Source organism: Felis catus, chromosome C2, assembly GCF_018350175.1.
Source record: "Felis catus isolate Fca126 chromosome C2, F.catus_Fca126_mat1.0, whole genome shotgun sequence".
In the NCBI taxonomy this organism is placed as follows: Eukaryota; Metazoa; Chordata; class Mammalia; order Carnivora; family Felidae; genus Felis; species Felis catus.
In genome coordinates this window covers 8,006,323-8,017,656 of record NC_058376.1, presented here as the reverse complement: position 1 = coordinate 8,017,656, position 11,334 = coordinate 8,006,323, and the positions used below count along the sequence as shown (strand labels likewise).

The following is an 11,334-nucleotide window of genomic DNA, read 5'->3' as shown; positions in this document are numbered from 1 at the left end:
AAAAATAAACAAGCATTGGGGCGCCTGGGTGGTGCAGTCGGTTAAGCGTCCGACTTCAGCCAGGTCACGATCTCGCGGTCCGTGAGTTCAAGCCCCGCGTCGGGCTCTGGGCTGATGGCTCAGAGCCTGGAGCCTGTTTCCGATTCTGTGTCTCCCTCTCTCTCTGCCCCTCCCCCATTCAAGCTCTGTCTCTCTCTATCCCAAAAATAAATAAAAACGTTGAAAAAAAATAAACAAGCATTAAAAAACAAACAAACAAACAAAAAACCCCAAAGCCAACATAAAACGTCTGCAGCAACCAGCCCCAAACAGTCAGGACTTGGTCAGTGACTCGCAGCTCCCCTAGATTTTGCCTCTGCTTCTAACTCAGCCAACCTGAGAAACCCATCCCAAAGGATGCCGCCCTTCTGGTTAGCTTCCCTGCGCCCACACCCTCTGACCACGGCCCACACGGAGCCTTCCCCCTGGTCCAGTATAAAGCTTTGCCACTCCCTGCTTTGCTTGCTTTTGAGTCTCTGCCAGAGCAAGTGTTACGGGCTGTGTCCCCCAGAAATTCGTATGTTGAAGTCCTGATCCTCCCTCTCTCAGAATGGGGCCTTATTTGGAAATAAGATCACCGCAGATGTAATTAGTTAAGATGAGGTCATACTGGGGTAGAGGGGGCCCCTAACCCACTATGACTGGTATCCTTATAAAAAGGGGACATTTGGACCCAGATGAGAACGCTGTGTGAACACGAAGACGGAGGCCTGGATGAGGCATTCACCAGCCAAGGCACGTCGAAGTGTGCCCACAAGCCACCAGTCGCTAGGAGAGAGGCCTGGAACAGATTCTCCCTGGCACCTTCAGAGGGAGCCTGGCTCTTCAGAGACCATGATCTCAGACTCCTGCCTTCTAGAACTCTGAGTGCGTAAATTTGGACTGTCGGAGGCACGTGCTTTGTGGTACGTTGTCAGCAGAGACCTCGCAGCGAAGGCAGCAGGTGACGGTGGCCGACTCCTTTGCTAGAGCAAGCTGTGGGTAAATGATGATCTTTGCCTGCTCTCACCGGCGGGTCTTCGTCTATTTCCACAGCACCCATCGCCCTGCCGTGGGAGGGCCAGGCCTTCAGACGGAGTTAGCAGGACCCCGGGCGGCCAGGCTTTCAGCCCAGAGAGTAGGGGGCTGCAGGAAGCATTTTCTCAGGCTGGGGGTGTGGGGCTCTGACCTGGCCGGGTGATGCCCCGACAGGCTCCGGACTGATCTTCATGTGGGCCCCGGGGCTATTCTGCCGTCTCTTCTGCGGCTGGTGACCAAAGGACCTCCCATGAGGCGGTGGGGGCCTGGGCCTGGCTCAGGGAGGTGGTGGGCAGACTGCTGAGCAGGCCTCTCCCCGACCCCCAGACCCCAGGTGCTCAGGAGGTGGCTGTGCCCCTGGATCGGTGCTGCCCTTGTATCCCTATGGCGTAAAGCATTCGGGGGTCATTCAAAGGTGTCTCTTGTCCGACTGAGCGCCGCTGCCTCCCGCAGGGGCTAACTGGAAACAAGTTATTTTGAGATCAGCACAGGCTGTACAGATAACAGTAACAGTATTTTATTGCTGAAGTAGCGTGAGAAATGTTGGGGGGGGGGGGACAAGAATGTAGATGAGTTTAAAAATAGAAGGCTGTAATTAGCCAAGCGTGGATTTGTTCTAGAAGGCATCGATTACTACGGCAACCACACATCCGGGATTTTCCAGGACAGCCTCCCTTCGGTGGGACCCGATTCTTTTCAGTGAAGGTGATCTGTTAAACGTCCAAATGCAATAGAATGTTATGGAGTTACACGACATCGCGCGTGAATTCACTCACTAAAGCCACATAAACACTTGATCGTGTCAGGACTTCTTGTCTTTCTTTTTTTGCTATGGAAATCTCGTCGCTGGGGCCGGCCCGTGATCTCTTCCGACCGGTTAAGAGCTGGTTCCGAGGCTAAGACTTCAGGTCGGTGTGTGTCCGAAGCGGGGAACCCTGAGAGACGGCGAAGGGGAGAGTAGTCTTCAACTTCTTGACCTTCTTGACCTGCAGACGTTGACATTTTTTTTTTTTACTGGCCGTGATTCCAAGGGATCGGCTGTCAAGTCTTTGCTGTATTCCACGGACGCAGCGCCCCATGCAGTGCCAGAGCGGTTCTGCAGGGGACACGCATGTGGCTTGTTGTGGCAGGTATATCGTGCTTACCCACGCAGGGACAGACGTGTGCTGAATGGGGGGTGCGTGAAATCAGCCCTGCAGAGCCTGGAGCCCAGAGCTTGGGGCCAGAGAGACCACAGCGCCTTGGGGGCACCGGCAGGCGAGGGTGGGGGTGGGTGGGCACGTGGGGTAAGAAGCCATCTTTCTGTTTCCGGCCTCGGTGGTTCTCCGAGGAGGGAAGGGTTGGGAGATAGATGGAGGCCAGCAGGAGGCCAGCAGGAGGCCAGCAGGAGCCCAGGGCCCCGGGGGGTGGGGGGTGGGGGCTCAGTGTTAGCACCAGAAACCTACATGTTGGAAACTTACACCTTCGTGGCTATTTGCATTTTTCAGGATTCCCCTAGTTTTCTGCAGCGTTTTATTAACATTCTTTTGCAAATATCAGCTAATTTTGGTGATACTCAGGAGATAAAAAGAAAGAGACTTTGATCTAGGATTGGAATTTTGGTGGGTATAATGGAAATCTGAGATTTATTTATTTATTTTTAATTTTTTATTTATTTTGAGAGCGCACAAGCAGGGGAGGGGCAGAGAGAGGGAGAGACAGAATCCCAAGCAGGCTCTGCACCATCAGCTCAGAGCCCGACTCGGGCTTGAACTCATGAACTGTGAGATTATGACCTGAACCGAGATTGAGGGTTGGATGCTTAACTGACTGTGCCAGCCAGGCGCCCCTGGAAATCTCAGTTAAAAAAAAAAAAAAAACTCCATAACTCCAAGGGGAAGGCAGATCTTGGAGGGAGGAGCCTGGGACTCCAGGAAGGACGTAAGTTAAAAACATGCCCCTCTCTACAAGCATCTCTCTAGACTTCTTCTCTGCTTAAACTTTGGGAGGGGTTTGCCCTTTGGTTTTTTTAAAATTTATTTTTATTTTTTTAATATTCATTTTTGAAAGAGAGAGAGAGAGAGAGCGAGCACAGGCAGGGGTGGGACAGAGAGACAGGGGGACACAGAATCTGAAGCAGGCTCCAGGCTCTGAGCTGTCAGCACAGAGCCTGATGTGGGGCTCAAACCCACGAACCATGAGATCATGACCTGAGTCGAATTCGGACGCTTAACTGACACCCAGGTGCCCCTGTGCTTTGGTTTTAACACGAAACTGTTCCGTGTTCTTTACAGCTGACTGTGGCAGCCTTGGGGGTGGCATCTCAAAAAACTTGCCCCCAACACTAGGTTTTGGTGGTAAAACAGATTTCGAGGCGTGTGGACCACCAGCATCCGGAGCTCCGGGGCATCCTGGGCATGGCAGAAGTCCAGCCTCCTCTTCAGACAAGACTGAATCTGAAGCTCTGGGTCTTGGGACCTCGGGATCTGCATTTTCAATACGCACCTAATTGATCTTTAAGCACAGTGGACTTTAGGAGCCACTGCTGCTAACGCTCAGAAAGTCGACTTGAACTCTCAACCCAGTCTTACCTCCTCTGCCCCTAAAAAAGGGGAGGACCACTTCAGGGCTCCAATGCCACGTGCCCGAATTCCTTCTGCTGAGTGGCGTGGGCATGTGCGTGCCTCTGTAAGGCTGACGCCCTGCCAAAAGATAGCCACAGGTGGACATGCCCTCAGTGAGGCTCAAAAGACGTGTACTATTTCCAAAGATAGCAACACCAAACCCGTGCTGATGACTGTGTGTCTATATGAGTGTGGCTGCACAGCCTTATATAGCGAGCAGGGGCTGCAGGAGGGATCGGCGGGAGAACAGCGTGTTCAGTGAGCTCCTGAACGTGCCATGTTCTCAACGCCCTGATATGGAAGGTCACCATGTGTCTGCGTCTGTCTTTGGAGATCCCCCAGCCTAGTGTGGCAAACAGCTCATAAGTGCCTGTGGCGAGCAGAGTGGGGCAGCTGAGCCGTAGCTTTTGCACATGGGAGCAAACATCTGGAATGGCTTTTTGTGGCAGTGGGGCTGTCATCAGTGTTACTGACAGATGAGAAGGAACCTCGTTTGGTTCTGGAGGATAGCTAACCCACGCGGCCACGATAGGTAAGTTGAGGCAGGTCCCAAGCAGCTAGCTGCCGTGCCCTCTGGCTCGAGTGTCATTTTCTCAGTCATTTCTTGGTTCCACCATCTGAAACAGCACACCCGCTTCCCTTGCCTGCCTTCAAAGCACTCAGCGCCCTCGGGCATTAACGCAGGTGTTCACCATCAAGTCCCTTCTGGAATGTGAGCCCCAGGGAGGCTCCCAGGCTGTGCCGCCTGTCACAGGATTCCCAGTGCCTAGAGTGTTAGTGAATTCTCAGTAGATGGTATCTCACGGGAAGGGTCATGGGCTCAAGCTGGGACCTGCCCACCAGAGGTTACTGCTCTGAATGGGTCTGAGCCACGTCAGCGTCCCTGGCACGCCTAGCTGTACACGACAGTGTGCAAACCTGCAGCCGTGGGTTGTATGCTTCCTCTACACCTTGTCCTCGGGGCGGGTCCTGTCCACATGGAGCCTTCCGCTGGTCTCCAGTGTCCCCCAACACACGATTCTCGCTTCCTTCTTCTGGCTTTTGTCTTCTTGTGCCTGGATTCCCCAACTCCAGTTCTTCCAGGGCAGCTCGAGCAGTTCCTTCTGACCAACCCATCCCCATCTTCGCTGACTCCCAGCACTCGCTGGCCTTGGGGCCCTGCCACCGGGGTGGTGCTGCCTGGCTCTGGCTCTTCCAAGGTGGGAGGCAAGTGGGAGTGACGGACCCCCGAGTGCTGGGGCCTGAGCATCTTTTGAAGTCCCTCCTAATGCCTTGCGTGTGTTGGGGGGGGGGCACACAGAAGGTGCACGTGGAACCCTGTGGTTTTAAGTGTTCAGGCTCCCTCCTTATGGGGACTACAGACAGTTTGCTCACATCTTCCTCTCTGAGTCACTGCTACGTCAGGATCCCTTGTTGAATTTGTACAGTTTTTACCAAAGTTATCAGAGGCATATAGTGGAAGGGTAACAGACTGGAGTCCCTCTCCCCGCGTGATCACACTTCCCAGGACATTCTTCCAACCCTTCTTGTTCTTCCTTCTGGGCGTTTCTTCCTGTGTTGGTTTCCCATGGCTGCTTTTAAACTTACCAAAAACTTAGTGGCTTAAAACAACACAGGTTTATTGTCTTACAGTTCTGGAGGTCAGAAGTCTGAAATGGGTGTCACTGGGCTAATGTCAAGGTGTTGGTGGGGATGGTTCCTTCTAGAAGTTCCAGGGGAGAATCTGTGTCTTTTTGCCTTTTCCAGCTTCTAGAGGCCACCCGTGTTCCTTGGCTCGTGCCCCTTCCTCCATCAGGTACGTCCCTTGGACCTCTGCTGCTGTGGCTCGTCTTCTCCGACCCTCCTGCCTCCCTCCCCTCTCTTTCAAGGCCTCTTGTGAGTACACTGGGCTCACTGGATGATCTGGGATCAGCTCCCTGCCTCAAGGTCACTGACTTCATCATATCTGCAAAATCCCTTTTGTCATGTTAGGTTCCAGGGATTAGGACCTGGTCATCTTTGGAGACCATGAGTCTGCCAATTATACCTCCATATGAGCTTATACTGTTATTCCCTCAGACCCCTCTTTTTCACATGACCTGCTGATTTTTCTATTACGAGAGTAGAATTTCTATTTGCCCCACCTGTTCCTCCCCCACCCCCCGTCCACCCCCGCCATCTACTCTCAGTATTAAGACAGTGGAATAATTGTTTCATGCAGAGCCAACTCACTTACTGAGATTTCATACCCTCTCCTGGAGAACATTTTCTCCCTGGACTTCTAGTTGCCTTTATCTCTGTCCTGCAGTTTACTCCCCTGTTTCTCCCAGAGCCTTTCCTCCTCCAAGAGCCCCTGGACCTCAGCTCTTTCAGGGCCAGGCTGTGCTCTGGGCACCTCACAGCAAGGCGCTTGGGTTTCAAGGGGGAGAGAGAGAGAGGCAGAGATGGGGAAGGAAAGATACGGAGAGGGAGGAGAGGTGTGTGTGGGGCGCGGTGGAGAAAGGACAGACTCCAGAGCACTGAGGACACTGGCCGAGCCCCTGACTGCCTTTGTGGCCCGGCCCTGGGAGTGGGCAGCGCTGCTCCCGATGCACTCCAGACATCGAATTCTATTCACGAAGGCTCTGTGTTCCAAGGGGAGTTTCAAGGGGAGGCGGACAGAGACAGCACCTCCTGAAGGGAGTACGGCAACATCCGGGAAGAACATGTGAGGACAGAAATACTACAGTCACCAATCTCGGAAAATGCTAATCTACGGTACAGCGTAACACAGTTGTGTCCCCAAAGAAGAAATGTGTTCTCTAATAGACTAGTGGTAGCTGAATAAAAAAATTACTTGTTTTACTCAATGCCACTTGCTTTTCACCGTATCCCCAGATGCAGCGTGTGCTTTCCTGTGTCCATGGACAACACCAGCACGAGCCTCCGGGAGCCCTTGTGTCTCGTGTTAGTCCCCTTCCTGCTGTCTTTATTTTATATGACCTTATCGCTTTTTCTTTGCTTAGTGTTAGAAAAACTGTTTTTAAAATAATCTTTTCCTTCGAAGGATACATCCAGAAATGGTTGCTCTTTCTAAATATCCTTGAGTATTTGTTTTCATCGTCTGAGAAAATATAAAGCACTCTTGACAGACTTTTGTTTCACGAGAAGACTGATAATGGGTCAACGGCTATGCAGACTGTAACCACTCCCCACGACCCCTGTGTGGATTCTGTTTCAAAATCCACGCCTTTGAAAATAAATAATTCTACACAACATAACTATAGTATGATACGTAGCATGTGGACTAGTTGACCCAAATCAGCATCAAATACAAGCCTCAGATTATTTGGGCAAAAGGCAAACCTAACAAATTATGTGTTTTTTATTTATTAAAAAAAATTTAACGTTAATTTATTATTGAGAGACAGAGCATGAGCAGGGGAGGGGCAGAGAGAGGGGGAGACCCAGAATCTGAAGCAGGCTCCAGGCTCTGAGCTGTCAGCACAGAGCCTGATGTGGGGCTGGAACTCACAGACTGCAAGATTGTGACCTGAGCTGAAATCGGATGCTTAACTGACTGAGCCACCCAGGCGCCCTGTTTTTTTTTTTTTTTCACGGTACCTACAATATTAAGTGTCATATGATGGCAAGCAGCAGCGGCATACAAGCCAGGATGCACAGCCCCTCTGTGATTATGTACTGTGAGTGCCCCTGAGGTCACCAAAGGAGACCCTACTTCTTTGAGCCCTACAGATATAGGGGCTGCTCAGACATCTGTGACACCTGTCTTCTATCTCAGCTCCTGATCACAAAGGAAACTGCAGTTGGCGCTTGGGAAGCTTCAGCCTGATCACTGGCCTGTATGACCCTCTGCCATGAAGGATATCCAAGTGTGCTTTGCATTCCCGGCCACCCTGTACAGTGGCGCATGTCACGCACTGAGCAATTTCAGGGACACCATTCTCATAGAGGTCGTCCTAGGTTTTTTCCGGCCGACAGCAATAACGGATCTTGAGGAAGGGATGCCTTTTCCTAATTCACGTAGAGGTGCACACTGCCTGGTAGAGGAAAGAATATTGTGACTGGAATCAAGTTTCCCCAGATTAATAACAATGTTTAATGCTTATGTCACCTTGGCGTTCTTAATCTTTTCTGTAGTGCCATACACAGTTGATTTATTGACTTGTTTTCCTTTTTCCTTTGACTTAATGGTCTTTCTCGTTATTTTCTGAATATGGCTGTGCCTTGCTTCCTGGAACGGGAGAAAGAAACGGTTCCAATTTCTGCTGCTCAGAGGGAAGTTTGGTTAGCAGAGAGCCTTCGGATTCATATCCCCAGAGTGTGACCACAGGTGGCTGTGAACACTGAGTAGGTTCATCTGGTCTCAGAACCCCAGAGGGCAGAAGAGCACCCTTCTAAGGCTTGGGGAGTACTGAGTAGGGATTTGCACTTTCCGAGGGATTTGCACTAAGCGGAGAGATCCCGCTTAGATCTCTCTAGAGTCCCTCCTGGTGGGGGGGGGGCCCTTTCCCCTTGTGTTCCCTCTTCCCTCTTCCTAGGAACCCAGTGCTTTAATTTACCTCTCCTCTTTCAGAAATTCAGGGCTTTAATACATCTCATTTGTCAATGAATCTAGACAGGATGATTCTTAATCTCAGAGAACCGCTAATGGTAACTTCAGGCATTTCCAGGGAATGTTTTTTTTTTTTTAATGTTTATTTATTTTTTAGAGAGAGTGTGGGGTGGGGAGTGGCAGAGAGAGAGGGAGACCCAGAACTCGAAGCACGGGCTCCAGGCTCCGCGGTGTCGGCACAGAGCCCGACTCCGGGCTCCAACTCCCAAACCGTGAGATCATGACCTGAGCCAAAGTCAGATGCTTAACCGACTGAGCCCCCCAGGCGCCCCTCCAGGGGATGTTTTAAATGGTAGTGGTAGTGGGCTCTGACTCACCTGCAAGTGGCTTACGTAGTAGATTCGTTTGGCTCCACGAAGGTATCATGTTGGGCCTGAAACAAATGTTCATCTGATATGAATGAATATAAATGGGACAATTTTAATATCCCCTTAGGAGTTCCCTCGGAGAAGTGTATCTGAGGAAGCCCATTTTTTGCACTCCGTGGCTACGAAGTGGCCCTTTCATAGCCAGGGCACTGTCACCACAGCTGGGGTCCACGGTCTGCCTCCTCCTTCCTCCAGGTCCACGCCAGCTTGGCACTGGGGAACCAGGTGCAGCACGGGAGGCTGGAAACACGGAAGGGGCTCTGGTGGGTACCGGTGACAGGCTGTCTTCTACTGGACATCTGAGGTTAGGCTCGGCGGCTGGCGCCTCGGGGACACGGGATCAAGTGTGCAGCCGGTTCCCTGACCAGTGCATGGTGGCATCTGGCCAAACCTTTCCCCCCAGACCGCAGGGTCCTGAGGCTGCTCATTCAGAAGCAGCCGGAGGGTGGGGAGGGTTCCGGTCGGGGACGCTGAGATGCGAAGCCTGGCTTTGTGCAATGGACAAGTTCCTCAAACCTGTCTGCACCTCGGTTTCCTTGTCTCTAAAACGGGGAGGACAAAGCGTGCCCTGCAGGGTGGTTAAAGGATAGGTGAACCCTTCTGGGGAGACGCTTGAGCACCGTGGAACGCGCAAACACGAGCTGTGCTCATATCACATCTCAGATGAGGTCGACCCCGGATTTCCTGCTGGAATGTTCTCTCGTGCCTCAGATTTTCAGTGGGTGTAGTGGCAAGTGGCGACAAAGATTCTGAGAAGCTGGGAAATCATGCGAGCCGAGGCCCCCACCGACGCCTGCAAACCCGGTCGCCGCTTCCGGCCCCGGGAAGTGCACGTCCAGGGCCTCGGGGTCCCCGGCGCCTGGCTGGATGCGGCAAGAAGAAGCCAAGGCAGCCCCGACGTGCCTGCTATCCTGGGGGCGCCTCCATCACTTGTACCGGAGCCACGGCACTTCACGGCTCTCGGTTCGAGGGCACGGTGCCAGCCAGCGCCGGACCAACGGGAGGCCAGGATGTCTGCGTTGCTCTCGCGAGAAGCTCCTCGCCGGCGTGGTGGCAGCGGCCTTTCGCCGCGTTGGGCGGAGCTGCGAGGCGGAAGGCAGGAAACCCTCGCCCGACCGGCGGTCACGTGACCAAACCTCGCGGCAGGATTGGTCGGTAGCTTCCGGGCCACGCCCCGAGGGCCGGGCCTTCGCTCCGGGGAGGAGGGGCGCTGCCGGCGGAATTGTGTCCTCGCGCGCGCTTCGGTCGGGTCGCGCTGGGCGTCTCGCGGTTCGGGTCGCAGTTGGCTTCCGAGCTGCTAAGTCTGCGGCTTGCCGGCACCTTAACTGTGCCTTGCTTCCTGTCCTGCGGGACTCTGTTCCTTGGTCCCCAGCAACGTGCAGGCTAGCTCCCCAGAGTGGGACTTTCCAGAGAAGGATCCAGGGTCCCAGAGGTGCTCTGGGGATGCAACTCTGCCATGCGGCGTCACATCCTCGTTGTCCCTGCTGTCGTGGTGCTTGAGGGAGGTTGTCGCCGCCCCGAGGGCACCCTCCCAGGAACATCCTTGCAGAGGCCACCCTCTCCTCCCCGCAGTACCCGAGCCCAGGCTGAATTGCCTTCTACTCTGGTTCCTCCTGGGGAACACGGATCGACCCTCAAGACCCCTCCCCGCTCCCGGCTCCGCCTCCGGGCTCCCCAAGGTGGATCTGCAGTGAAACCTATACAGTGACTCACAGTTGCAGACATTCTCTCTCTCCTTTCTGGCAGAAGGTGGCAGGCTGCTGCTGGCCTCATTGCTGCGTCTTCCAAAACACAGATGTGGCTTCTGAGTGAATTCACAGCGGAACCTGCTCAGGATTCCAATGACCCCGGCTTGAATGGACCACGGGGGTCCCTCCTCCACGTCTTTTTCCAGCTCTGTGTAGCGCCAAGCATGATGTGAGCGCCTACCCAAGGAGACCCAGGGAGCCCAGTGGGGCACTCGGTCTAGAAGGGGAGAGAGAACAGGTCTTTTAAACAATTACAACACACTATGTCACGGTTTCCACAGCCAGGCAGCCGCAGTTAGGCGTTTATTCGTTAAATACAATGACCTTTTGAGTTTGATGTTCTCTCCATTTCGCGGAGGACTCTGAGACTCCAGACGCGGTGAATTATTCAGGATCACACAGACAGTATGATTGGCAGAGGATTCAAACCCAGATCACTCTGACCCCAGAGTTCAGGCTCTTCTCAGTCCAGCCTTTCCACTCCCTCCCAATTAGCACGGTAAGATGCCCGGGGGCCAAAGCTGTTGACTTTGCCTGCATAAGTGCAGGACCACTTTTATGGTTTCATTTGAACTGGTCTTTTAGACAAAGTAGAAAAGATGTGGGGGAGAGGGAAAGTGTTTCACACAAAAGAAACAGCAGTTGCCAAGGCACTCAGTATAAAAGAACAAGGATTATGCTAGTGGCCTTTGAGCCCGCATGTGTTGTTCCAATGGCCTTTCCTGTGTTTCACGTTCTGAGTCACTGCTGGGCATCGCCTGGTTGTCCTGTGGGCACCTTGAGCTCAGAATTTCCCAGGCTAACTACTTCCCCTCTCTGCCACAGCCTGTCTTCTGAGTGGATCTCTCTGGTTCATGACCTCCCCGCACCCTGACGTTCTTGTAGGAACCCAGGCTGCCGAGACTAGGTTGTCTCCGAAGCTCCTTCTCACATCCACGCGTTTGCCAAACTCTAGTGATTTCCAT

At 53.1% G+C, this 11,334-nt stretch overlaps 1 long non-coding RNA gene across 2 annotated transcripts; it reads left to right on the top strand.

Moving 5' to 3' along the window:
* Window positions 1-310: 310 nt before the first annotated feature.
* LOC109503311 lies at window positions 311-6,487 on the top strand. Of its 2 annotated transcripts, XR_006584792.1 has the most exons (3): window positions 320-1,964; window positions 2,049-2,186; window positions 3,330-6,487. It is a non-coding gene; the product is annotated as an uncharacterized LOC109503311 (long non-coding RNA). The 2 variants fall into 2 exon arrangements; XR_002162212.2 differs by having other exon boundaries at window positions 311-2,186.
* Window positions 6,488-11,334: the final 4,847 nt, after the last annotated feature.